Raw genomic sequence first — 27,266 nt, 5'->3', positions numbered from 1 at the left:
CAAGTGGAAATAAAATGGGTGGTTCTATAGTCCGTCAAGTTTTGGTGATAAAAATAAAAAAGAGGGAGCAAATGAAGACGAAAATATTCTTCTTTTTCCCATAACGTGAGAAAATAAATATTAAAGAAAAAATACGAGGCCCTGAGACCCATGGATTCCCACGGGTGCCTACGTACTTATTAAACCTAATGATTATGATCTCCCCCTCTCCAAATGATAATGATTAAATGATGATGTAATAATAGTATTCATAATACATGTAATAACAATAATGATAATGTACAGTCTGAAGCAGATAAACGGGTGAGGATATGAAAACATATTGTCGTTGTGTGGGATTTTTTTTTTTTTAAATGACGACGTGTTAAAAAATGAATATTATTCATGACATACTCCACTTTTTAGCTTTTTCATAAAGAGAAAAGATGTGTGTCCGTTGGTGCCAGATAGGGCTCATGTATTTTTTTTTCAACGAGCGGCGAGAATGAGGGCAAATGGCACGGGGAAGGGGGAGATGTATGCAGGGCAAAATGTCAATGGCACCCCCCCCCCCCCCGTGCTTCGACGGGGAGAATCTTTGGGCAGAGAAGACAACCCTCGAATTTCCACGGGTGCTGCTAAGTTGATCTGTGATAACAGCAAGCGGGGTTATTTTTAAAGTCCCATCCCATGGACCGGCTCCTCAGTTCAGGTGTTAGAAGGGGATGGCCATAAGTAGAAGAGGGTGCAAAAGAAGGAAGGAGAAAATAGTAAACTTCTTTCTTTCTGATTAATAAAAACGCGGCGAAAATAATATGAATAAATAAAAAAGAAATGAGGCCCTCAGACCCGTGGATTTCCACGGGTGCTGCTAGTTTTTTTTAAATATACGTGGTGTGGTTCGCGCGCTGTTGTTGTAGTGCGCCAAAGAGGTTAAGGACCTCTTCGCAGAGGACTCGCTGTTGTGATGTGCGCATTGAATGATGGGATATAAAGACTCGAGATTCTAAACCCGACCGTTCACACGTGGTCGGCCCGGGGCGAATTACTAGTATCTCGCTAATTGAGGAATTAGCGCAAGATTTCTTGGAATAAGCATCGCGATGCTTATCGCGCTAATTTTCGGGGGGGGGGGGGGGGGGTTGTCCACACGTGCAAAAAACTCGAGATACCGATCCCGATGCAAATCTCAAGATTTGTATGCCGCTAATTGGTGTACGTGTGAACCCCCCTTGCGGCGCGCCGCTCACCTGATGGCTTATGACGTAAAAGGGCTTCTATATCTGGAAATCGGGCGATTTCTCAGCATGTATGCACCTATGGGTGGAAATCATTGAACCCTATCATGGAAGAGCCCAAAGAACTTTTCACCAATGGTGGAGAGGAGAAAAATCTCTTTGGGGAGAGCTAGATCATCTGTGGAAAGTAGCTGCTTGGCGGAGGTCTGCCCTCTCAGAGTGCTTTTTGAGTTTTCTAAAGAAGCTGCTGAATAAATCTATATTCAGTCAGACCGCAGCACACGATAATTCGCTCGTATTTTTTCAACTCGTATGCAAGCCTACTCGAGGCTTGCATACGTAATGAGCTGCGGAAGGGGATATTGTCCTTGGGCTTTCGGCAAAAAAAAATAAACAAATCTGGTATTCACAAATCTGGTATCAAATTCAAGGAATATATGTAAGCTATCCTCAGATGTTACTCAAATTATTGTAAATGAAAAATATCATAGCGTAATTTGAGCTTGAAAAATGATAAAAAAGTAATTCGTGTAGTACAGGTTGAAGACGTCAAAAGAATACCAAAATCACCTTGCGTCTCAATGAAAATGCATTATCTGGTAGTCCATCTCTTGATCTTTGTATCCATGTATATATCGTGACAATTTGTTGCTTAATCCGGTCAGGAACTAATAAAATATACATTGATGTCAGTGCTGGTCAGCTTGAAACCGTGCAATCTCAAGTGTAAGCCCTCTCTTGGACAGCGCTTGCATTCAACATTTGCATTACGTCATTACGCTGCTACGATTTCATGCCACGTGCGTGCATAGCGCATGCTTGCAAACAGGCACGCATGTAGTTCTGTGCTTCGGACTTGCGTGGTACGCGTGTACGACAGACTAAAAGCTTGCTACTGCGCGCGCCAGTCGCCGAAATTACACTCTTTCGCGCCACTGTACACTTTGTGTGGGGCATACTTCCTACTTCCTTAGGCTTAGGAGTAAAATTTATAGACATTTCAAAACGAAAAAAACTAGTATAAATCATGCTTACGTCTCCTTGACTCCAATATATGATGAGCATCTAAGTTTCCTGTCTACAAAAAAGCCAAGATCAGACACAACAGTTTCTTAATTCGATCAGGAACCAAAAATGAAGTTTAGACGACAAAATCTTCCGTGAAAACCAGGTAAAATTTACGCAAATTCAACTGATTATATCACCATGATAAGAACCGATATCATACGCAAATTTGGTATCAAAACAAAGATCAAAGTCTGGAGAACATCTTACCGTGACTTGTAGCCATAATGAATGTGTGTACAGGTCGCTACACTGTGAAAACCATAGCCCTGTCAAACTCTCGCAAAATTTCGCACTCACGAGACACCTTCGGATTGCAAAGATCGTCAACGAGAGTGCTGAATAAATCTTGCCGGATCGGCTTATTAGCATACGTGCTGCGGCCTGACTGTACTGGAGGAATTCTAATATTCTCTTTATCGTGATTCGATTTTTTTTTTCTTTATACACGAATATCTGAAGAGTTTGTTTGCAAAAACCGGTAAGTCCATTTCTGAAGATTTTGAAGTACGATCTCTGTCATAATGTACAAAATAATACCTTTTAAATGAGATATTGATCACTACACATAAAGGTATATTTTTTAAGTTATAGTCAAAAGGAGCAAACATTTTCTTATTATTCTCTTCATTTTTCTTGACCTTTAATCGCAAACATCTCCATTTGGCAAATTTGGACTTAACGGTTTTTGCAAACAAACTCTTCATCTCTTCTTCACGTTACCACCCTGTGGATGTAAGAAACAATGAACAAATGAAAGGAATTATACACATTTGGTTTTGTCAGATTCGCCATTGACGGAGCGCTCTTTTGCAGTCATCTCGAGAGACAATTTATTTTTCGTAGCGGACATGGAATTGCAAGAGAAGATAATACTTGGAAGTTTCAGTACATATAGATGGGCAGCACCCTCACCGACACCTACTGTCCTGTCATTTGACCCTGTTGAGAAGGCTGCGTACTGGATTTGTGAGAACACAAATTCGGTCATCCGAACTACTCTTCTAGACTCAGCAACCACCATCATCACTGACAGTAAGGAGTAAACCTTTCAAGTGCACAGATATCGAGGACACTCACCTTCGTTTAGCCAAAAATCAACAAAATTACTCTAGTCATATCAGAATATCTTTTCCGTGAAGTATTACTTAGGGAATTGCACTATGGAAACAAAATTGACTGAGATTAATTTTACAGGGTGGATACGGGGTTATAACATGTTTTACTGCCCCTCATTCACAAAACGTGTTAATAGAGTTACACGTGACGTAGCCAAATAAGCAAGTGGTACCCAGTCAGGTGTAACACTCTCACATTTTGTTTCGATGAAGCTGGTTCCTACAGTCAATCAGGAATAAAAAATAAAAAAATAAAAGCATTTCATGATTATCTTTTTGTTGTTTTCTTCATGTTTGGTTTTTAAGATTTGCGTGGTAAAGGCCTCTCCCTCTGCCTCGACCACTCGGATCACAAACTTTACATGCTGAACTACAACGAAATCGGAAATACCTTAACAGTCTTGCGCACAGGTATGAGCAGAGGGCCGATACGTATCATTCTAAGGCTACAAAATTCCGGTGAAAACTCAACAATGCATCTTGACATAAAAAACAGGTAACTTCTGAATCTATAGCTTTTATAGCTCCTTACCTAATATTCCTCAATGGTGCAACGACAAAACCTTGTCCGAGCTGCACGTCTTTGCCCGTAATGGCATCTTTGTGAATAATATGATCATGATTGTTGAAGTCAGGGTGTAGATTGCACGTTCGTTTATATACATTGAAAATAGTGATAATTCACTGCACGAAAGAGTGGTCATTTAATGCAAAATACATTATATGTACAACGTATATATGTATATATGTGTATATACAGAGAAAAAGAAAGAGAAAGATGAATAAAGATCTCGTATCGTTCGAAATATATAATAATTGGGGAGATTTATTGACCACCAAGCTCAAACCCTGCTGAATTTTTAGAGTTATTCTGCGGCCTTATTTCGAGCAGTTATTTTGATAGTAAGACATGTTTTGTCATGGGTGATATTAACCTCAATCTTCTTAATTACAATGATAATCTTATATGTGCAGATTTTCTTAACCTTATGTTGTCGAAATCATTTATCCCCCTTACAAGAAAACCGACTCGAATAACCGATGATGTATCTACTCTTATTGATAACAATTTTGTAAATGACTTATTTTCTGACATCACATCTGGCATAGTATTTTCTGACATCACTGATCATTTTCCAATCTATGCCCTTGTGTCCAATTTTATGACTGCTAATGTTTCTCACACCCACAATCCGGGTATTCGTGTAATGTCTGAATCCAACCTTAATAAACTTAGGGAGAAATTAAGTTCAGAAGATTGGTCCACCGTATACACCCAAAGCGATATTGATTTAGCATTTGAAAATTTTATGAATTTTTTGATTACTAACTATGAATCTAGTGTTCCTCTCCAAAGGCCTCACCATTCAAATTACAAAAAAAAAAAAAAGTACCTCGACAACCATGGGTAACAAAATCTCTTCTCAGGTCCATTAACCGCAAGAATAATCTTTTTCATAAATATCGCAAAAATCCATGCCCTCGAAATAAATCAAGATATACTCGATATCGAATATATTGACATCCTTAATACGTGTTGCTAAGAGGAATTATTTTTCGCGACAGTTTGTTAAATATAAACATGATGTGAAGAGTACGTGGAAGGTGATTAACGAGACACTCAAATACAAAACCAATACCGATCCTTCCAAATATATTTCAGCGGACGGCCGGCAGATTAACGATCCAGTTATCATGGCGGAATCCTTTAATGATTATTTCGCAAGTCTTGGTCCAGATCTTGCCAGTAAAATTCCGAAATCCTCAACTGAATATCACAGATACCTAGGTAATAGGAATCCTCAATCAATATTTTTTGAACCTATTGTTGAAGAAGAAATTGTTGATATCGTCAAGAATTTAAACGATAAAAAAAGTTCAGGATATGATGGAATTACAAATTTTCTTTTAAAAAATGTTTCATTTCTCCTTTAAAGTACATTTTTAATCAATCTTTATTTAATGGTAAAGTCCCCAGTAAAATGAAACTCGCAAAAATTGTCCCTATCTTTAAGAAGGGACAGAAAGATTTGGTGAATAATTACCGACCAATTTCTTTATTGACTTCAATCTCTAAAATTCTTGAAAGGTTAGTTTACACGCGATTATTGAAATTTCTCACAAATCATAATAATTTATCAGATTCTCAGTTTGGTTTCAGAAAACATTATAACACAACCCATGCTTTACTTACTTTTATAGACATGGTAGCTCATGCTATAGATAATTTTGAGCATACAATTGGAGTTTTTCTTGATTTTTCTAAAGCTTTCGATACGATAGATCACGAAATTTTATTTTCTAAACTGTGTCATTATGGAATTCGCGGGACACCTCTCGAATGGTTTAAGAGTTACTTAACCGATAGAAAGCAATTTGTTAACATTAACGGCTATGATTCGCAGTTAAAACTTATTTCATGTGGAGTCCCACAGGGCTCCCTCTTGGGCCCACTTTTATTTATCTTATACATAAACGACCTTCAAAAATCATCACCAATTTTATCATTTATTTGTTTTGCTGATGACACAAGTTTGTTTTGTTCTCATCGAGACCCCAATACATTAATTGATATGATGAATACTGAGCTTAGGTCTGTGCAATCCTGGATTTATGCAAGCAAATTATCCCTGAATATAGAAAAAAAAAAAACTTATTATATTGTATTCAGTAATTCTTTGAATGTTGTTCCACATAAGATCAAAATAAATGATATATGTTTAACGCAGGTCAATAACGCAAAGTTTTTAGGGCTTTGAATTGACCGAGAATTATCCTGGAAAACTCATATTAATTTTGTAAGTAAAATTTTGTCCAGAAATATTGGAATTCTAAATAAGCTTAGATATTTGTTCCCTGTTTATATTTTGCAGAGTATATATTCTTCTTTAACCCGTTGAGGACAGTTTGATTTTGCTACAGCACAGATTTCCCATAGGCACCAGCCCGAGTATACTCGGGACTCGTCCTCAACGGGTTAATATCTCCACACTTTAATTATGAAATTTTGGCATGGGGAAATGCAATTAATTTACTATTAGATTCCCTTCTTCGTATTCAAATTTTTGTAAACACGGCGAAATATGTACAGTCTCGTTTAAGCGATACTAAAGTATTCATGTGGTTCGATAGTTCGTTCTTAATACTGATTTTGCACTGGTACAATTTAAGTTGGTCGAGATAAACATGTCCGTTCTCCGTATAATTTCACGCCTATAAATTCGGGAACCTAACAGTTTTTACAAGCATCACTGCTTTTATGTAGGCCCCATCATATTTCTGACATTGATTTGTGATATCCTCAGATGATAATGACCATTTATATTTGTGTGTAATGTTTGTTTGTCTTTTTTTTTTTCAAAATAAGATATGGTTGTATATATTTTGTACTTTTGTTTTATTGTCAATCATTTTGTAATCCCATCGCTGAGAAAGTGGAAATATGAAATAAACTTGAAACTTGAAACTTGAAACTTGAAAGATTCGGGCATCGTCAAAAACCACTTTTCAACTGATACCTCGGTAGTTAGAGTGACTTTGACCTCTTAGCAAACAAATGAACGTATCGTCAGATCGCAATCAGATAGTAATGGTGTGAATTGTTTAGTGTGAAAAGTTGGTGAAATTTAGATGTTCTCAGTAAATGTAGAAAATTTAGATGTTCTCAGTAAATGTAATATCCAGTAACGAAAGCTTTCATAAGTCGCTCTCGTCGGTTATGGGCCACAGCAAAACCAAAGGTATGGGTAGTTGATAATAAATGTATATAAATTATGTTCAATCCTAAATCTAAGGTGGCAGATATTCTTACTTCTTACTTCTTTCATCCACAGACTTTTCTATCTGGTCCTTAATGCGTATACGGTCATGCAAGTGACATTTGATGGACACGTCAAGAATGTGATTGCATCAAACGTACTTCTCCTACACCACATACGCATAAATTTCGAACGTAAGAAGCTGTATATTGAAACATCTAAAAGCTTTCATTCACGTAAAATTGTTATTTTGTAATACCTGAAACGTAATTTGGGGTTCGTCTTCATTTCATTTTTTTTTTTTCAAAGTCTACTGCCGATTTCTACTACAATTAAGCACGTAATAGGACCGAACCATTTCTTCCTTCAAGATCTTTAACCAATATCCAGTATTTTTTGAATATTTTGCCAAAATATACATTCAATTTCTTTTTTATCTTATTTGTGGAAATACGTACGCATATAGATATGTCGAAGTGAAATATAACAATGAGCAAACTCGGAAAAGGTGCAAATTGTCATTGTTGTTTTTAAAGGCAATGTGCTCCGTCATACATGATAATCGTCACTACAATTACGTATCAACCATTGCCAACGAAAAGAGGAAAAGTTCCCTATTCCTTACGACCTATGGTGTGGTCTCCATAATAGAATGTTTTGAAATAGTATCCACCTAGGTTTCGATTATCATATTTCTAAACGCACTGTAGAAACTCAAAACTCCCTCGCTCTGCAAAACATGAAATGCAAAATACTGTAGATATCATCAAACACGTATAAAGAATACGAAATCTATAAGATTATTTACCTGTATTTGAATAAATTTGATGATGATCTAGCACTGCTGCAGTACATGTAATAATACAAGCTGAAAAGAGACTTCAGGCAAATCATCGCCGACTGCACTATCATCCTGCAGCTTACCTTGGGCGATCAAAAAGAAATAGATTGAAATACAATGATAATGTAATTATCAGATTCTACTTACAAGTTATCCGGCTAGTGTGGGCTTAACACAAATAAGTGATGCAGAGCAATGCAAAGTGAATAGTTTCGGTGCTGTCTCTCACATTATATAACATATATGGACTACACAATATTGAAAGAGATTTTTATATTTTTTATATCATATATTGTGTACACAGGTATGGAACTTTACTGGTGTGACGTTATCGGGGATTATGTGAGTATTCATATAAGAAATAGGGGGAATTATCATTTGCCTCCTTCCAGAGTTTCCTGGTGTGTTCTTCGCCACTTTTACGGGCCCTTTTTCGTGATGATTAGTAACAATAATATATTGCAGATAAAAATACTGCCATCAAATATCATAACGTTACATTTGCTGTTACAAAAGAACGATAAAGTACGAAATATCTTATACGAGGATGTGGATCATTTTGATATTGTGAAAGCGTACACTAATTGATCATGTGTTTAGGGAGGTGTCAGAAATAGGAACATAGTAAGCTAAGTAAAATTGTTCCAGTAGGAACCTTTTAAATTGCTTTATGAATCGAAGTATGTATGATTTTTTGTTACAACATGATGTACTGAACCAAGACCAATATGGTTTCAGGAAATTTCATTCTACTGATATGGCACTAGCCCAGTTGTATGACAGAGTGTCGACTGCCTTAGCTGAACAAAAACATGTTATTGGTGTGTTCATGGACCTAAGCAAGGCATTCGACACTCTTGACCACACTATCCTTTTACGCAAATTACATTGTTATGGAGTTCGTGGCATTCCACTGGAATGGTTTGATGATTACTTTAATATCGAATAGACAGCAATATGTATACTATGAATCGGTAAATTCTGAAGTTTTACCTATACATTGTGGCGTCCCACAAGTATCCATTCTGATACCACTACTATTTCTAGTGTATATAAATGATATCACAAATTCTTCTAAGTTACTGCAATATATTCTGTTCGCCGATGACACCAATGTAATTTGTTCCAATTCTGATTTCCAGTCGCTTTTAAGAACTCTTAATACTGAATTGCCGAAATTATCTACATGGTTTAAGAGCAATAGATTGTCACTCAACTTAAAAAAGACAAATTTTATTCATTTTCACAATAAGAAGCATACAAATGAAATGCACCATTTGAATATTATGGTGGATGGTATATTATTGGAACAAAAAGAAAGTGTCAAATTCCTTGGAATATATATCAATGAAAATTTGAAATGGAATGCTCATGTGCAATATATCTCAGATAAAGTGTCTCGTAACGTTGGTATACTCTGTAACCTTAAGTATTATGTCCCAAAGAATATTTTATTCATGCTTTATAATTCCTTGATATTATCGAACATCTCATATTGTAACATTGTTTGGGCAACTGCGAAAAGTCACATTGACAGTATATTGCTTCTGCAAAAGAAAGCAATTCGTATATGCACCAATTCAGGTTATCGGGACCATTCAGATCCTTTGTTCGTAGAATTAAAAACACTAAAGGTAAATGATATAATTTTTTTGCAAAATTCACTTTTTATGTTTCGTTTGTATAACCGTCAGTTGCCATCTTCTTTTTCCTCATTATTTCATTTAAACAAGGATATACATTCTTATCCCACAAGGCAATCTGATAAATTTCATCTACAAAATCCTAAAACGGTGATGGCTCTGAAATCTATCAGACACACTGGACCTGATATTTGGAACTCTCTTCCTTCAGAAATTCGAACTTTAAAGTCTATGTATTCTTTCAAGTAAGCTGTAACGACAATGCTGCTCTCTGGATATCAGTGATCTTATAATGTCATTGCAATTGTATTGTATATGAAATTCCCTCGTGGAATTATCGTTGTTCTGAATTTATTGCGTAATGTTATGTAACCGACCATGACCTGTAACTGTTCACCTGAACCTCGGTGAGAAAATACTTTGCCATGCTTTGCTATTCAGAGATCCAGGTGTTCTAACTTTGTGTAATAGTGAAAGCAGACAGACCTCTCCTCTCTCCTTTCTCCTATCCCTATCTCTATGCAAGTCATCCCTTCCCTATTTTCCTATATGTTATGTATTATGTACGAGGGCTGCATGCAAATCAAGCAATGCTTAAGCTGTAGCCCTTCTGCGTTATTCATTGCATCACTGTTCTGTTGGACATTTATGTACAGGCAATGAAGAAATGTATTGCTGTATATTCTAAAGGTAATGAAAAAACTCATTTTGTTAGCAACTAATGTTCATGTATATCCATTAGTGGTACCATTAATGTATATGATATATGTTTATGTATCTGCATGAGCAATGATATAATGCAGGAACCAATAAAATCAAATCAAATCAAATCAAAATCAAATCAAGTGACAATATTTCATGTATCTGAGCTAAAGGCTTACTTTAGCAATTATTGAAATAAACGAATCCGAAAATTACGTGCAATCTGCGCAATACCTATCCATTCCATCTCTTCATGACGTTTACATGGATAATCAAAATTAGATACTTGCATCGACTAATATAAATATCGATGGTCATTACGTTTCTTTTAGCATAAAACGTTTTCTGCAAGGCTGCTTTTGATGTGTTTGTGTTTGTTTGTTTATGAGTATGAGTGTGTGCGTGTGTGTTTGTGTGTGTACATAATATGTGTGTTTAGATAATTCAGTGTCGCATTATATAAGTGAACTACTTCCTACCAGATATGTTTCAATGATTATTTCTTTTGTACCGTATAGTAAAATTCAATATTGTTGTACACGTATTGTTTTATCAGAAAATGAGATTAATAAACGAAGTGAATTGAATTGAAAAAAAAAAAAAAAAACCCAGATAATTGTTGCCTGGTGACCTGTTGTGTAGATAAAAGGTCTAGGCGAGTATACGGCCTTGAAAAGTGGATAAAGAACAAGGTGGTTGTTGTTTATTTGTTTGTTTGTTTGTTTGTTTTTTATTCCCCTTCTAAAAGGGTATTGAAGTAGAATTAGCTTCGCTGCCACCTTGGCAACTTTGGGCATTTTTTTTATAGCCTAGTGTAATTATGAAGTTAGCATATTATGTGAAATATGTAAATTGTTATTGCTGTTATACAGGAAGCCTGAAAACATGAGAAACACAACTATTTAACCCGTTGAGGATTGACTTATTTGCTATTCAAGGCATTTCCCATATCTCAGACTGGTGAAGGGTTAACGAGTGAAGGGTTTTCTACAACGAAGAATCCATTCACAACGCCAATTTCTAATATTTCGAATGATGCAAGTGTCTTAAATATCGTAATTTGACCTTTGACCTATATTGTACATTTTGCTACAAAATGCTACTCCTTCGCCATTTCTACCCGATTTCGATTCCGTTTGCTTTATGTGATGGCACTAGGTGAGGGCTTCAAAACTTCTACACAGAATTTTGACCTTTGACTTCTTTGACCTTTGACCTTCATTTTTGACCTATATTGTACATTTTTCTACAAATGCTACTTCCGGCGGGGACATATATTACGCACCGCGTAATTTCTACTTTTCCTTGTTTAGTTAAGGGCAGATTCTTAAAGAACAAATTCTGAGCTTTAAACGATGCATAACTCAATTCAAATGGACTCCCCTAAAATATCTAAATACTAGAAAGAAAGCACACGCTCTGGTAAAGTGTGAAATGAGAAAAGAGGCTCTGAAGCACATGGTCTATTCAAGCCCTTAATCTTTACCAAGCCGTGATAGCCGTGCAATGTAAGGAACAAAACACAGGATGTAAACCACCGAAGCAACAACAATGAAGGGATTATCAGATTAGCTGAAATTAATCATATTCTATCAACACATTCTGTCCATGATTAATGCCAACTTTCAAAGCAGTAGAGGTAACCTTTCAAGATATTAGACTTGAAAATGAAGAGTGTGTAAAGGATTTCAAGAAATGAAAAGGGGCATTCTGAGTCATATACTTGGTCATTCTATTTTCCCCCAAAATTCATGTTATGATCCCAAACTAATGAATAATATAAAAGAAGGATAGCTCTTTCAGAAAATAGTGACAAACCCAAGATTGAATAGGTTGACCCATTTCAACTTTTCTTTCCTTTTTTTGAGTCCTCGCGTAAAATCAAGGGGTGCGCATTTTTGTTCGTTTTGTGATGCACGGTTACATAATGTGGTGCTACTTTTACACGATGATAATTTCATGTCGCATTATTTCTGTTTGTGTGGTGAAACTTTTTTTTTTCTGTCGGAGATTGTCTGTATGTCCATGTTCACAGAATGCTGATAAACCTTAAATTTAGCCTAAATAGATGCCTGTTACATTTGATAATAGAATGCCTTATTTTTGTCTTTTCTCCTTTTCATCACTTTGTGTTAGTTACATCGTCGCGTCATTATGTATATTTGTGTAGACCGTGTCGTTTACTCTTGTGAAAAGTCGTGAATTAGTGAATGCGCGACGTAAAAGGAAAGTGTGTTTTTGCCTATGAATAAACTATAAATCAATGGTTAGCAGGAATTATTTTGATGTTGTGTACGACTCTGGTAAGTATCGTGGTTAAGACTGTGTTATGGATATGACAATTTAACCAGTTTTGTACGACTTTATTCAACAATCTGTAAGTAGAATGAAAAATGTAAAAGTGGTTGCCGACTATACTTTGCTTCGTTTGTACATTTTGATTTATTTAATTGTGTAAACATCAGTTCACTTGTTGGCAATAAATGAAAACATGACTCTGATGAGCAATACTTATGTTTACTTGTATCAGTTTTACTGGTACGCTTAAATTTCATGCATAGACACCCTTTTAACCTTCATCCCTTCGGCAAGATTACATAATCATACAAACTATAACAACCTACATGCTAACGTTGAGACAAAAAAAAGAAATCACACCAAAAAAAAAAAAAATCACACCAAAAAAAAAAAAAAAAAAGCACGAAATTTTTTTGTTGTATCAGTACTGCAAAAATGACAGAAATCTGAACTTCCGAAAAAGTAAGCATATTCAGTGTAGAGTTACAAGAATCAAACACCACTTTCCTTGACATAATTACGTAAGAGACAATATCCAATCATCTAACATTTCTTTTAAGTTACTTTACAGCATTACAATATTAACCCTTCGAGCACTCTCCTTTTACAAAGGCACCTTACCCTTGCCACCAAGAAACACAACTATACACTCTTAAAAATCCCGGGTCAGAATTGACCCTTTCCTGGTCAATTCTGACCCGGAAACTGGGTCTGTTGGGGTCATACACCGTCCGGGTCAGCCTGACCCGGAGAAAAGAGTCGGCACTACATTAACCCCTTTCCGGGTCACCTTTCTATTCAGTGACCCGGAAATCTGTTGACCCGGAATTGACCCGGAATTGACCCGGAATTGACCCGGAAATCTGTTGACCCGGAATTGTGTTGACCCGGAATTGACCCGGAAACTGGGTCTGTTGGGGTCATACACCATCCGGGTCAGCGTGACCCGGAGAAAAGAGTTGGTAATATATTAACCCCTTTCTGGGTTACGTTTCTATACAGCGACCCGGAAATCTGTGTCACTGGTTTGTACCCTTTCCGGGTCAGTTTGATCCAGAATTCGAATCCGTTGGGGTCAAAATCGCCCCCGCGACATTATGCTGCATGACTCTCGATACATCTTCACATGACACTGCAAAGTATTTGAAATTATTTCATCATAAAATTGTATTTAATACAATTCACTAATTTAATTTAAGTTATACACATATCTGGCGGCCTATTTTGTATAAAAAAAAAAAAAACAATATTCATAAACAGTGAGGATTTACTAACTTTCCCATTACACGTGATGAATAGGCAACTGACATGCCCTTGGTTGATATACTATTATTTGCAGTATTTTGTCAATGTTTGAGAAGTTATTTAGTAAAGTACATTTCTAAAAAGCTCAAAGTTTATACCAACACTGCTGTGATCATATTTCAAGTAACTATATGAATTTTTCAGGTAGTTGTCACGATGACTTGTATACATGTACATCGAAAAAAAATGAAAAACACACATTAATATTCACAACAAAGAAAATACTTATCGTAAAGCCTAAAATAGGGATATTTATATGATTATGAAGTCAAATCATTGATGAATCTTCCTTTGAGTTCTGTGCAGTGGAGTGTGAGGATCCGCTCAGTGAACTTGCTGGTGCTAAGTCTGATGTCACACCTGGTGTAAAATGGACTGGTATGTCTTTAAGACCGCAATACCTGTACAGAGAGAGAGAGAGAAAGGGGGGGGGGGGGAGGGGAGAGAAGACAAACTGGCATTACATGTAACATGTAATTCCCAATCCAATGCCCTGCCTTATGCTGCCCCGCCCTACCCTGCCCAAAGCCGTTCCTAACAAAGTTTACTGCAATTCGTGATCTCTGATCAAATTGCACAAAATCATGCAAAATCTTTACAATAACATTCATGCTCAGCAGAGATCAAAAAGAATGCAGTAATAAGAAAATGAATTTTGTCATTAATTGTGTGGTTGTTTTTTTTTTTTTTTTTTTTGTTGTTGTTGTTGTTGTTGCATATTCGTATTAAATATTGCATTGCTTGGTCCCACATAAATATATTCCCATAGTTGGTCCGACATAATGCATGTCATGTTTCCATAAAATTATGTTCAAACTCACATTGCCAAAGGTTTAACAGGTGCTACTTTGACTTCGCTGGGTCACACCTGACTCAAAGATATAATGCTAATAATTCAATAATCAAATATTCCTGCATGTCATTCACAAATTTCCTCACCAGAGAACGTGAGAGACATTTTCTTCAAATGCTGAAATTATAGGAATACTGCAGACATACACTATACAAGTACAGTGCTTTCTCATCCAGTAGTACGAGAAACTTTCTTCCCCTCTTTTCTTTGTTCTTTAAAAACACATTTTCAGCTGACGGTTCAGAGAAATTGAAACATGTTTGAACACTGTTTCAATAGGCCTACACCGCATCACGACCATGAATGGAGAACCTCACAACAGAAATTATGATGCAAATATCAGATATAGAACTACAGTGAAATAACGTAATAACAATTATAGTGTAGGGCCTAGTCTTGGTTTAGTGACCATTTTTTTTTTTTTTTTTGTCTTGGTAAGGGAATGATTCTAAGTGCCCTACAATAAAAGAACAAATACAAACTATGAGTAAATGGACAACTGTACGCAGCCTGCCAATATAATCTCGTACAAAGTAGTAGGTCTATACCTTTGATGACCATTCCCTTTGGTGAGTGGACAACAGTAGGATGGCTAAGTGCTATTGATCAAGGATGGCCCGAGGAATCGTCAGCAGCTCCCAAGAGGCTTCAGGCTGTTCTTGCTCAGCAAACTGCAGGAGTTCAGCTTGTGGGTCAGCACGGCGGGGGCATCTTCGCCGGTCACTTCTCGTTACTCTGTTTCTTTTGTTTTTTTAATATAAACAAACAGAAAATGATTATTGCCAATTTTTCATCTCACGCTGCAAATCCGCCGTGCATCTCATGTTCTCTCCCTGTCCATATGATGAGTTTGATCATGAGAATTAGTCGTGATTCTCTCCTCAAACAAGATACGACCATCCACATGTCTGTCTAAAAGTGCGCTATTGTAACTGATTTGAGCGTAGCCAGTCACAATAGCATCAAAACAGACAGGCAGATATATATGGATTGTAGATCTGAGATAGAATAATTTAATGGCATAAAAGCACTGACAAAAGCGGCATATGTGAGGAATCATTTCATTTCAGTACAATGTATATTACTATTGTAACTGTTGTCATCGACATTGTCATCATAATGATCATTTCCAATATGATACAAGAAGTGAATGGACACGAGTGCGATGGTACAAAATTTCGCACGCAGAAAGATAAAGTGAATCGTGAGCTTTTCATATCTTTCAAGTGGAAATTACACTCGGAATAAATCATTGATGCAGGGTGATCGTGCTTTATCCGATCCGTTATATGGAACCAAAATTGTGGAACCAGTTACCTATTCAGTAAGAGCAACTGTCATCTACAGAGACATTCAAATCTTACAATGTACTGTTCCTATCACACTGAGGACCGAAATTGCTCTCATTAATGTTCGGAAAAATATTCTTTATTTGGTATATGCTGTATTCTTTTATTATTGTTTGTTTGTTCTACTGGGTATGTCATTGTCTTCTTTGTTGTCTTGTTTGAACATAGATCTATCAAGACAAATGTAAAGATCTAGTTATATCGTCGGTCGCATTACGAACCGGCGAATGTTCGAATTTGCGCGAAAACACGATTACGAGATAATCGCGTTTAAAGAATCGGGACTTCTTTAAACGTATAAAAACGTGTCTTATAACCGCACATTGATGATGATATTAAGAGAGTTATGAAAGCGGAATTTTCTGCTTTGTTTGATACTAAATATTATTTTGTAGCTGCACCTGGGGCTCTGTGGTAGTGATGCAAAGTGCGTTTGCCGGTTCGTAAAACCCCCCATTTCAGCGTTTTACGTACATCGCGTACTAAAGAGAGGGCATTACGAACCGGCAAATGTTTACATTTGCCGGTTCGTAAAGTCCATGCTCAATACGTGTGGACGTAGCGAGTGCGCATTACGAACCGGCAAATGTAACATAAAATGGCGCGTATCATCACACATTCCACACGCTTAGGTGGTACGCGCACAGTGTAATGTATACATTCGCCGCTCTAGGTAGTGGGATTGTGATTCATTCATGTTCAGTCATGTTCATTCATGTTAGTTGTATCATAATCATGGATATTAGGAAAGTGTAACAAACACCACAGTTATTTTCTCAAACTATACAACCTACCTGTACTTTTACACATTAATTGTTGATGCGAGTAATGTTATCAAACTGTGCAATGGGTTTTTGATTGGATGAGTACCGTTCTATTAAAGTGTGCCTGGTAGTCACTGCAGGGCTGCCAACTCTCGCTCATCGAGAGTGAGACTCACTCATTTTGGTCCTTTCACACTCTAAAACTTTATTTCATTTGCATGCATTTCTATTGATCTCACTCATTTTGCCTCCTAAATCATAGCATTGGCCTATGGCAGTCTCACTCTCAACTAGTTTCAAATGTTGGCAGCCCTGTCACTATCTATAAATATTACAAGTGTTAAGTCATTATCAGTATTGAGAGAATATAATTACACCCATACAAACACAAACATACACAAACACACATACACGCACATATACCAGTAAACACACTCGAACCCACACACACAACCTACTTTCTGACACATTAATTGTTGATGCCAGTAATGTTATCAAACTGTGCAATGGGTTTTTATTGACTACTGGATGAGTACTAAAAGTGCGCCTGGTAGTCACTGTCTATAAAAAAGTGTAAATTCATTATTGAGAGAATATAATTACACCCATGCAAACACAAACATACACAAACACACACTATACATGCACATACCAGTACACACACTCGAACAAACACACACACACACACATACCCTCTTACAAAGCAGTCATAATCACCTTGTTCTCCCAATTCTAGGTATCTGTGTCTCTCTCACTCCTCTTTTTTTCTTGTTCTTTTTTTTTGTTTTCTATTCACCAGTCCCCAAGTTTGTGAAGAATTCTGCATTTTATTAATTCAAAATGCACCATTCCACATGTGTGTTCATAATTACATACAGTAACTACAAAACAAAGCATTCTCCTCAAACTTCCAGATGTAACCTGTAAATTCAGAGAGTGATTTTTTTTTTTTTTATGCATTTTCGACAGCTCACAATAATTACATTGCACACTATTATTACAATACATTAAATTACAATTGATACAAAATAAATGTGACATTCTCCATGATACTTCACTATGTAATCTCACTTGGAATGAGAAGTTAGGCATTTGTTGCATTTCAGAATTGTGTTCTGACCACTATAAAAGTGGTGCAATAACATGGCTAGCCATTCTCTTTCTAGGACCAGAATTTTCAAGGCATGATAATATTGTCTGATAGACATTCTGCCATTTACACTGAGGCAATCATAGCCAAAAGATTGATATGGTTACGTGTTAAATCACATCTTTGATGGTTAAAATGTGTTCTACCATCTACAAATATTTCTGACTTTTTGTAGGCTTCCCCACTGTTCAGCTTTTTTTTTTTTTTTTTGACAATTCTGTTTTAGATTCCATGAATTTTTTCATGACAACTGAAGATCTATCAGGAATAGAACTGATGTCAGTACCTACATATTCTTCCACATGAAAATCTTCTGGCTTTGCACTGACATCTATCTTCCACTCCCTCAAAAGCCTCAATGGCAGTAGTTTCCAAATTTGCAATGAAGAGACAATAAATGGCATACATACTGGAACACTACACTTTATTTCTATTGTTTCTTTTATATTGAATAAGGTCCTCCCGAAGTGATAAAAATTGGTCGATTTGTGTGAAACTGTGTTGAAATTATTGAAAGCATGTAGCAAATATGTAACACTGAAGATAAAATAATTACCAGAAAGTATTACAAACTTGATCATGCATCAAGTCTATATTTGTACAAGGCACTATGAGCAAGAAATTCACCAATAATTCCCTTTCCTTTCCTTACAAGAAACATGTACAATAGTTTGCCTAAATGGTCTTTATTTTAGGAAAGTTGGTCAACAGTTAGTGCACTACATATAATAATGTAAATACAACCAGATGTATACCAACAAGACTAGATAGAGGGCAATATAGAATACATACAGCATAATATGAATATGCTGTACTTCCATTAAACTTCACAAACAGCTTTCTATTGCTTTCCTGTGTCCGGTTACCATCAAAATCGGTTCTTCAATGTCTGACAGGGACATTGCTTTCTCGAGATTTAACAGTTTTCCATCATCCAGCAAGGTTCAGTATTCTTTGTAATCTGAAATAAGAGTGGAGGACTTAGTCTGCTTTCAAATTGAAATCAGGTACACCTAATGCAAGGAAAACAAACACATAATTTGATGAAACTGCCAAGTCTGGTTGAATAATTGTTACTTCATTTACTGTTTTTTTTTTTAAACTATTGTTTGCAGAAGACAAACTATTTTCTTTAAATTTTACAGGTTGCCTGCCACATACTTTTTCTTACAAGAGTGAAGGATAAAGAAAAAAAAAAGATAATCAAAGTATTTATCACATGTTTAAATTATTTTACATTTGTTATTGGAAAATTAAGTTTTGGCTCATAATTGCTTTTTTAGGAATTTGCACCACACAGACAGATAATGCAAGAAATACAAACAACAGTTATATAATGCCCTGAACTTCTCAACTCCAGTTGAATTACCTTCAGTTTCAAAGGTAACATTGCTGCGTTGTTTCTTAGAATGCGGACACCACAGTTGTTTGTAGAGGCTCTGCTTCTGTTGCTGCTGCTGCTTCTAGCAGTGTTGCTAATGTTCCTGGAAGTGCAGATGCTAAAGTTGCAAGTAGAGGCTCTGCTGCTACAGTGGTAAGTAGAGGCTCAGTTGCTACAGTTGTAAGTAGAGGCTCTACCACTGCTGTCGTACTTAGAGGCTCAGCTGCTAGGGCTGTATGTACAGGCTCCGCTGCTGCTGCTTCAAGCGGTGCTGCTGATGTTTCTGGGGATTCAGCTGTCACAAATCGACGTTGAGGCTCTGCTACTGCTGTCGCAAGTAACGATACTGCTGGGGAAGTTGTAAACAATGCATCAATGAAAAAAATTATGTGACCATCCTGAGGGTAGAATCAACAAGATTTATACTAGATATACTTGCAAACATCTATCATGGACACTAGAATCTACAGTGTATTACATGCACATAAAGCAAATTATCAGTAATTGATTTTGTTTTGGGACTGAGAAGAGACGTTGACATAATAAATTGTAAGTAATAATCAATATCAGACTTTTAAAGAAAGGAAGTGGAAAGCTAACAGTCTTCAGCATCCTACAGTCATTACAAACTGCAATTACGACATTTGTTTTATTCATTACACAGAATTGAACATTTATATTGAAATGGTAATGCAATGAAAGTACATTGTACCTACATGATACTATGCATAAAAATCTCAACATCATTTTAAAATGAAAAAAGACATAATATATCTTGATAAACTTATTGATGTAGAACAAATCAGTAACTATGTATTCAAATTACCTCAGGCAGAAAGAGGAATGCCCTCGTCATCTGACATCCTACGTCCATCCATGGGCATGTTGAAGACTTGAAGCACCCTCCCTTTCCACCAGCCTTTTTCACTTCTCATATGTACGCAGGAACCTTGTTTCGGTTTGGTCCGTTGAGCATGATAGAGGTCACTTGAGCTGACAGGATTCATAGAACCATCCCTCTTCCACTTGACAAGAACATCTATGCCTACGGTGGTTCAAAAACACACACAAAAAAAAATTGTATGGACAATTTCAGTGAGGAATTTGACAGTTGTGTCATACACTATGTGATAAAACATTACAAGTACCTGCAGGTTTGAAAAATGTGAAGAAGAGTATTTCTTAGAGCTAAAGCACAATTTCAGAAGAAAAAACAAATAACATAAGGAAATTCTTTACAGGCAATCACCTACGACATTTTGTGAGACAACATGAAAATAGCTACAGCCAGCATACCTATTTGAAATGCAAAATAAATTGTCATCAAAGTCTGCTGATCTCTGAAGGGCATAGTAATTCAGGTGCTATTGGTCGAGCTTTTACACCTTGGGGTTGGCAAAGGTAAATAATGATAACTGCTACACATTCTTTGATTAGAAATGTGATGTCTTTCACATAAAAACCTAACAATCTTATACACAGAAGTGTTAGTGCTTGCTTTTTTCTCTTTTAATACATTGAGTAGCAGTCAACATTGATATACATGTATGAAATAATTACAGTAAGGCCATTAGAAACTTCCCCCAAGTATGCTCAAGCAGGTGCCTAGGGAAGAGCTTGTAATATCAACATGAGCCTGTCCTCACCAGGTTAATATCTGCATAAGATACTTGACAGTAGAGTTAGATAAGTTCGACATTACAGAAAAGGTATGACTACATTACCTAGTACATTCCAGATATCAAAACAGTGATTTCTGTCAAATGACATGGTATTGTTCAATCATCTATTCCACTGAAAGTAATAAATGACCTATTCCATTCACCGTAAACTGAGAAATGTTTGTGAATACCTGGTTCCCGGTACACTTTATGGTCCACAAGTACCGGTACCATAATCACTTGTTACGAATCAAACTTACCATTATAGGCAGAAGGAAAAACATCCTCATCACCATTACTCTCTGCGGTTGTACGTAGAGGCTCTGCTGCTACAGTCTGAAAGGCTCAGCTGCTACCGTTGAAAGTTAGGATCATGCTGCTACAAATGTAGAGTTTTACAGTAGCATACGTAGACGCTCTGTTGCAATAGTACTGTCGGTAGGCCTACTGTAGTACATAGAGGCTTCGCGACTACAATTGTATGGAGAAGTTCAGCTGCTACAGTTGCACTTTACAGGCTCTGCTAATGCTGCTCCTGCGCCGAGAGGTGCTGCTGATGTTCCTGGGATGCTAGCTGCTACAGTTGTAATGATAGCGGTGCTGCCTTTGTTTGTGGGGACTCGGCTCCTGCTTGTAGTGGCCTGCTGCTCCTAGAATTATCCCCAAGATATAAATAAGGAAAATCATGTCAGTGTTATCAGGGCACAAATAGGATACCGCGGTAACTTATATAGAATAAAAATCCCTGGATATAGGCTTATACTTGTACCGGTACATGAGTGTTAAAAAAAAACTGTGAGTACCGGTACCGGTAATCAACTTCGTTTAATTTTTCTGAAAGTTCATTGATATCTGTCCCGGTAATCAAAATAAGTAACATACCGGTGAATACAACCTCGATCTAGCCTATAAATTTACTGTTTATGCAGGATTTCAGTTAGACAGTAAAGGCCAGAGCAGCTATTCTTGCATGCTTAAGGAAGCTATATGTAACTATAACTGACTTAACACTGACGCTAAACAGTCTCATCATGCAATTTCATTCTTACTTAGGGCCTGAATACTTTTTTTTTTTTTTTAATGCAACAACATGAATCTTTGAAAACAATGATAATCATTTATTACTTTGGGCCTATTTTCAGTTCTACCTGGGTATTTGCAATTGCTACACGATATTTTTTTTTTCAGTTTATAGATTCTACTATGCTTTAGTTTAAAAAACAATGCATCCGGGTTGTATGGGAGGATTGCTTTATCTCTGACCAAGAATAATCAAGGACCACCTTCGACAAAAATGGTGGCTAGGTGTACGACACTGTGTAGGATCTACAACTACAAGGAAATGAAATACACAGGAAAGCTACTTTTACATGATAATGTCGAGCAATTCTACTTCTCTGATGTAATATTTTATGATTACACATTAACCTGCCCCGATTATCATTACTTTTGTTTTTAAACAGAAGATTAAATAACAAATGAGCAACAAAATGCACCTAGTAGTTACATACCAGCACAATTCCGAGTGCATGGGACTGATGGTGATGACGAGCCTTCGCTCGGGGCCTCGCAAGCTCCTCGATTCGCCCCACATACCTCACGTGTGTTCCGTCTGAACAGGGATTTTACGAACCGGCGTATACGAACATTTGCCGGTTCGTAATGTCACAAATTGCAGCATTTGGACATTTTGAAAATTCGTCACTACCAAAAATACATGTTTTCGTGAATTTTGCGATTTGATATTTTGGGGATAGATAGAGTTTGGTATGGACATTCAAAAAATGGAAAAAAGTGAATTTTGAAAAATTGACCCAAATTCGAACATTCGCCGGTTCGTAATGCGACCGACGATATATCTTTTAATTCTTGAAGCGCCATGAGCACTGAAACTAAGCTGGACCTGTGCGCTATAATCATCATCATCATTATCATTATTGCTATTATTATTCTTATTATTATCATTACTACTACTACTACTACTACTTTTACTACTACTATAGTACTATATTAGACCACAGACTTGTAAAAGGTGAACTATAGGCCTACTGGCAGCCAGTCATGGATAGATAGGCCTACCGTACGCTTGACAGACAGCAAGCACGTTAGATAGGCTCTACTGTTGAGTGGACTAAGCTGGGGGAATTAATTTGCACCTTACTGACGAAACAAATTTGATCGAGCAAACTATAGCCAATAAGTCTCTGCACGAGAGTTTCTACTGACATTAGGGGTGCCTGCATCCTCATCCTTAGCTATCCCTCTTACCAATACCTCTAAATTTACGGCTTTAGCTTAAAAAAAAAACAAAACTTATATTTAAGACTGTAGGGCCTAGGCCTACTTTGTTCTTATAGTCTGAAACCAACCAGATAGATCTAATTTTAAAGTTAGAGCTCTATATAGCTAGAGACTAGGTCTTTATAGCTACCCGACCGGTAGGACCTAGCTAATAGATTCTATGTCAGAATTATATTGTCTAACAGTTAACTTAGGCCTATAGGCTACTTGGTACTAAGATCCTACTGTATTCCTAGGCCAAGCCCAAGCCAAGGCGATGATTAACAGAAATAGATCTAGCCTTATCCTCTAACACTTTAGGCCCTCTTGGCCTACTATTTACGGTAAGAAAATACAACTTTGGAATAGGCCTAGGCCTACGAAGGACGCTAGGTCCTACCTAGAATCTACCATGCTTTCAATACTTATCCAGGCTGAAGATCTCCTGCCGTACACACGCGTAGTTTAGTCGGCGCTCGTGAAATGAGACGTAACTAGTAGTATACAGTAGATATTAGCTGCTGCATTACAGTGCGTACACTGCTGTTTACACAGTGGATTGGGCAACAACACAACAGTCAGGCGCAGGGTAGGTTCTATACGATAGTGTCTTTCTTGAGAGATTAGAATCGAAGTCGAGCCATCAGGCATATTTGGGGGCATATCTCTGTTATTTTCATCTACTTATGAGCGTGAGAATTTTGTGAAATATGTGAGAGTGGCAGCCCAATCCCAAAAAGATAATAACCATAAGACCCATGACTTTTCGGTTCGTCCCGATTTGATCCAGTGCACTGCCGCTGGTGATCCACCCCGGGTGTACAGACTGCATTGTACACATAGTCTACACTGTTTGCCCCAATCGCATTGATCTTCGCATGATGAATAACATGTTAAGTTTACCGCAGAAAACCAAAGCTCAATCTAGTTCCATGATTAGTCAAATCAGAACATGAATATATAGAGTATCAAATTGTCAGATCATAGCTACGTACCTTCGAAATTTGAGGCAAATCTCTCCAAACCCCAGGTTTCAAGCAGCCTCCTGACACACGGCATTATCGTGCAGCGTCGCCATGATGAATGTTGATGGGATTTAGGCCAATGAACGAAAGGACCAATCAGGCTCGCGCTTTACTAAGATTCCTCCAATCAAATTGCATCTCCTGAACGTCTGCAAAGCGTTGACCACGAACGGGGTCACAAGCATTTATTCAAGTGCTGGAGCTCCAGAGCTTGTGTCCAGTCGACTCCTTTCCGGGTCACATTGACCCGGAAAGGGTGAGATATTTTTGACTGGGAAAAATGGTTAGAATTCTGACCCGGGGTTTTTAAGAGTGTAATCACACTATTAAAAAAAAAAGGTGTTTAAGGTAATCTGCTAAAAACACACGTTCTGTTTGTTTTACGATACAGAACTTTAGCATAATATCTAAGACTTGATCTTTCAGAAAATATTAAAAAGTCAAAAGTGGCTAGGTTGACCCATTTTTTTGTCACCTGTTTTCAGTCAAAAAAAAAAAAAAAAATCAGCGCGTGCGATTTTTTTTTCTTTGGTTTTGTGATGCACGGTCGTAGCAGGATGGAAGGCGATGCCTTATTAGTGACTTAGCTTTTTTTTTTTGTTTTTTGTTTTGTGATGCACGTTCATTGAAGTAGCAGGATGGAAGGCGATGCCTTATTAGTGATTTAGCTGGACAGTCTGTTTCGACCGAATCCTCGTCAGCACCTAAATCAACTTCGTAACAGTTTTTGGTGCACTCAAGCAAACAATCAAAAATTGCATGCAAATGGCTACTTTATTAAAAACACAATAAAGTTGATAAGACTCTGGTACTGGGCTTAACGTGAGGCAGGGCTATACAATGGCTTCTTACATGTCGGCGAGGGGGGAGGGGATGGGATTCTAACCGTGCTTTGCAAGGGAAACCCATTTTTATGTTTACAGGTTGACATGAGATCTGTTCTTGAGTTCAAATTTGCTAGTTTCTTGGCAGTGATGATGCGGTATTTCTCCCATAGACACAGGTTGCGCAGGTTTGTTTTGGGTGAGTATAATAGGGTTGGGCATATTTCATGATCCTCCATGTGAGTGAGTAGGGGGTGCCTTGATCCCGAGATATATTTGCTCAGCTCTGTCTGGTGGCATTTTTCACTGTTTGTGGAGCTTGCTTTGTGTGGTGTATACCTTGACTTGAATGAGGTTGAGGTGAGGCCGATGTATGACTCTCTAGTCTCTTGAAGTTGCCACCTTCGCTTCATATATGACATTCTTGGCCGTGCCTTTCCCAGGGATCGGGCAATTCTCCTTCTTTCTGCAGTTGCAGGAGTTCTTTGCTTGTTTTTGACCATTGTTGATTATTTTGTTGTTGTGTGCCTTTGTTATCGTATGTAAATTATCCATGCAACTGTAGCTGACTTTCAGGGTGTTCATGGTGCATATCTTGTGAAGCTGATGCTCTAGTTTGGGACGTGTTCGGCGAGGGCAAGGAACTTTCTCCCTGATTTTTGTTCTGACATGTTTGACGTATAAAGCTGATACAAAGGAGCTGAGACATGCGAACTTGAGGGTACATACATTCACCACTTCCCATTTTTACATTTCATCCAAATTTATATTCCCCTAGACAATATCTTACTGTTTTTTAATGCATTTGCAGTATTTCCCGACACAGGTCATATTCTTCGATATCTCGTTCATTGTAACCGTATGCGGCTTTTACCAGTACAAATCTAATCATATTGCTGCCTATGTCTTTCAGTACTAATGCGAACAAAAAGGCACAAGTGTTTAGAGCCTTTCAGAACCTTTCTGCTTTGTATTGACAATAACATTACCCAGTTTCAGGAGATGGCGTGACTATAAAGGCAAATTTGTTATGTCAAAGTGCTTGGAGATGACATGACTTGGTGTAGGAAATGGAAACGATGATCCCAGCATAAAGTTTTTTTTTTGTTTTTTTTTTTTTTACTTAAAAGGAAAAATGAAATAATAGTGAGACTTTATACAATACTACAGATATCTAGGTAGTTCGTGTCCTAGATTCTAAATTATAACCATAGTATAATGCTCATGAATAACAACACTGACATTGTGAATAAAGATCAAAGGCTCCCAAGGATAAGCTTAAAGAGGAGAGAAAGGAAAGACAGAGAAAAAAATATTTAGATTTCATGTTATCAATACTGTCATTTCAATATAAATACACGCCATCTTCGTCAATAAATGCTTCTACACGATAATGTATGTTTGTAAAACTGTACACCTGCAAGAAAAAATATTTTGTGTTATCAATGACAATGTAGATGAGCTCACTCAGCAGATCCTAAAATGTAACTAGGGGATGTTTCTGGGAAATCTGCAAAACACTGACCAAGGTGAAATCTCGAAAGAGTTGTGGATCAATTCACTTAATTTTCACAGCCTTCCTATAAAGAGCAATGTCTCCAGGTCTCTCTATCTCCCGTCTGAAAGAGGCACATCATACGTATGACATCTGACACGGTGACTCCAAATATCACTTCTGACACTTTTGATTTTTTCTTTTCTTTCGCTTTCGTCGCTGATAATTTGACTCTTGACACACATCCGCTTACTGTCTTACCCCTATTGCCTATCATCACTTTAAATTACCTTAGTTACTAAAATCATACACATTTTTTCCCATTAATTTTTTTTTTTTTTTTTTTTTTTGTTCCTGGCATTTTCAACTGTGACAATGTATCCGGATATTTTTCCCTCTCAATGTGTATCCTGGTATTTTTATAACATTTCCTCTTTCACCACAGACATCACTTTTCCTGACATTACCAATGAGATCTTTACCCGTTGCATATTTTCTCTAGTATTCTTACCACTCACACTTTACCTTGCGCTGACA

The 27,266-nt window shown here is 37.1% G+C and overlaps 1 long non-coding RNA gene across 3 annotated transcripts; it reads right to left on the bottom strand.

The window, feature by feature from the left end:
* Positions 1-15,417: 15,417 nt before the first annotated feature.
* On the bottom strand, positions 15,418-22,176 carry LOC140234145 (uncharacterized). Of its 3 annotated transcripts, none has more exons than XR_011901588.1 (4): positions 21,366-22,176; positions 20,271-20,483; positions 19,433-19,790; positions 15,418-15,541 (listed from the first exon to the last, which is right to left on the bottom strand). It is a non-coding gene; the product is annotated as an uncharacterized lncRNA (long non-coding RNA). The 3 variants fall into 3 exon arrangements; XR_011901587.1 differs by lacking the exon at positions 15,418-15,541 and adding an exon at positions 17,842-19,076 and having other exon boundaries at positions 20,271-20,489; XR_011901586.1 differs by lacking the exon at positions 15,418-15,541 and adding an exon at positions 17,842-19,076.
* Positions 22,177-27,266: the final 5,090 nt, after the last annotated feature.

The sequence above is a fragment of the Diadema setosum genome, chromosome 10 (assembly GCF_964275005.1).
Source record: "Diadema setosum chromosome 10, eeDiaSeto1, whole genome shotgun sequence".
Classification (NCBI taxonomy): Eukaryota; Metazoa; Echinodermata; class Echinoidea; order Diadematoida; family Diadematidae; genus Diadema; species Diadema setosum.
This window is presented reverse-complemented; position numbering and strand designations above follow the sequence as displayed.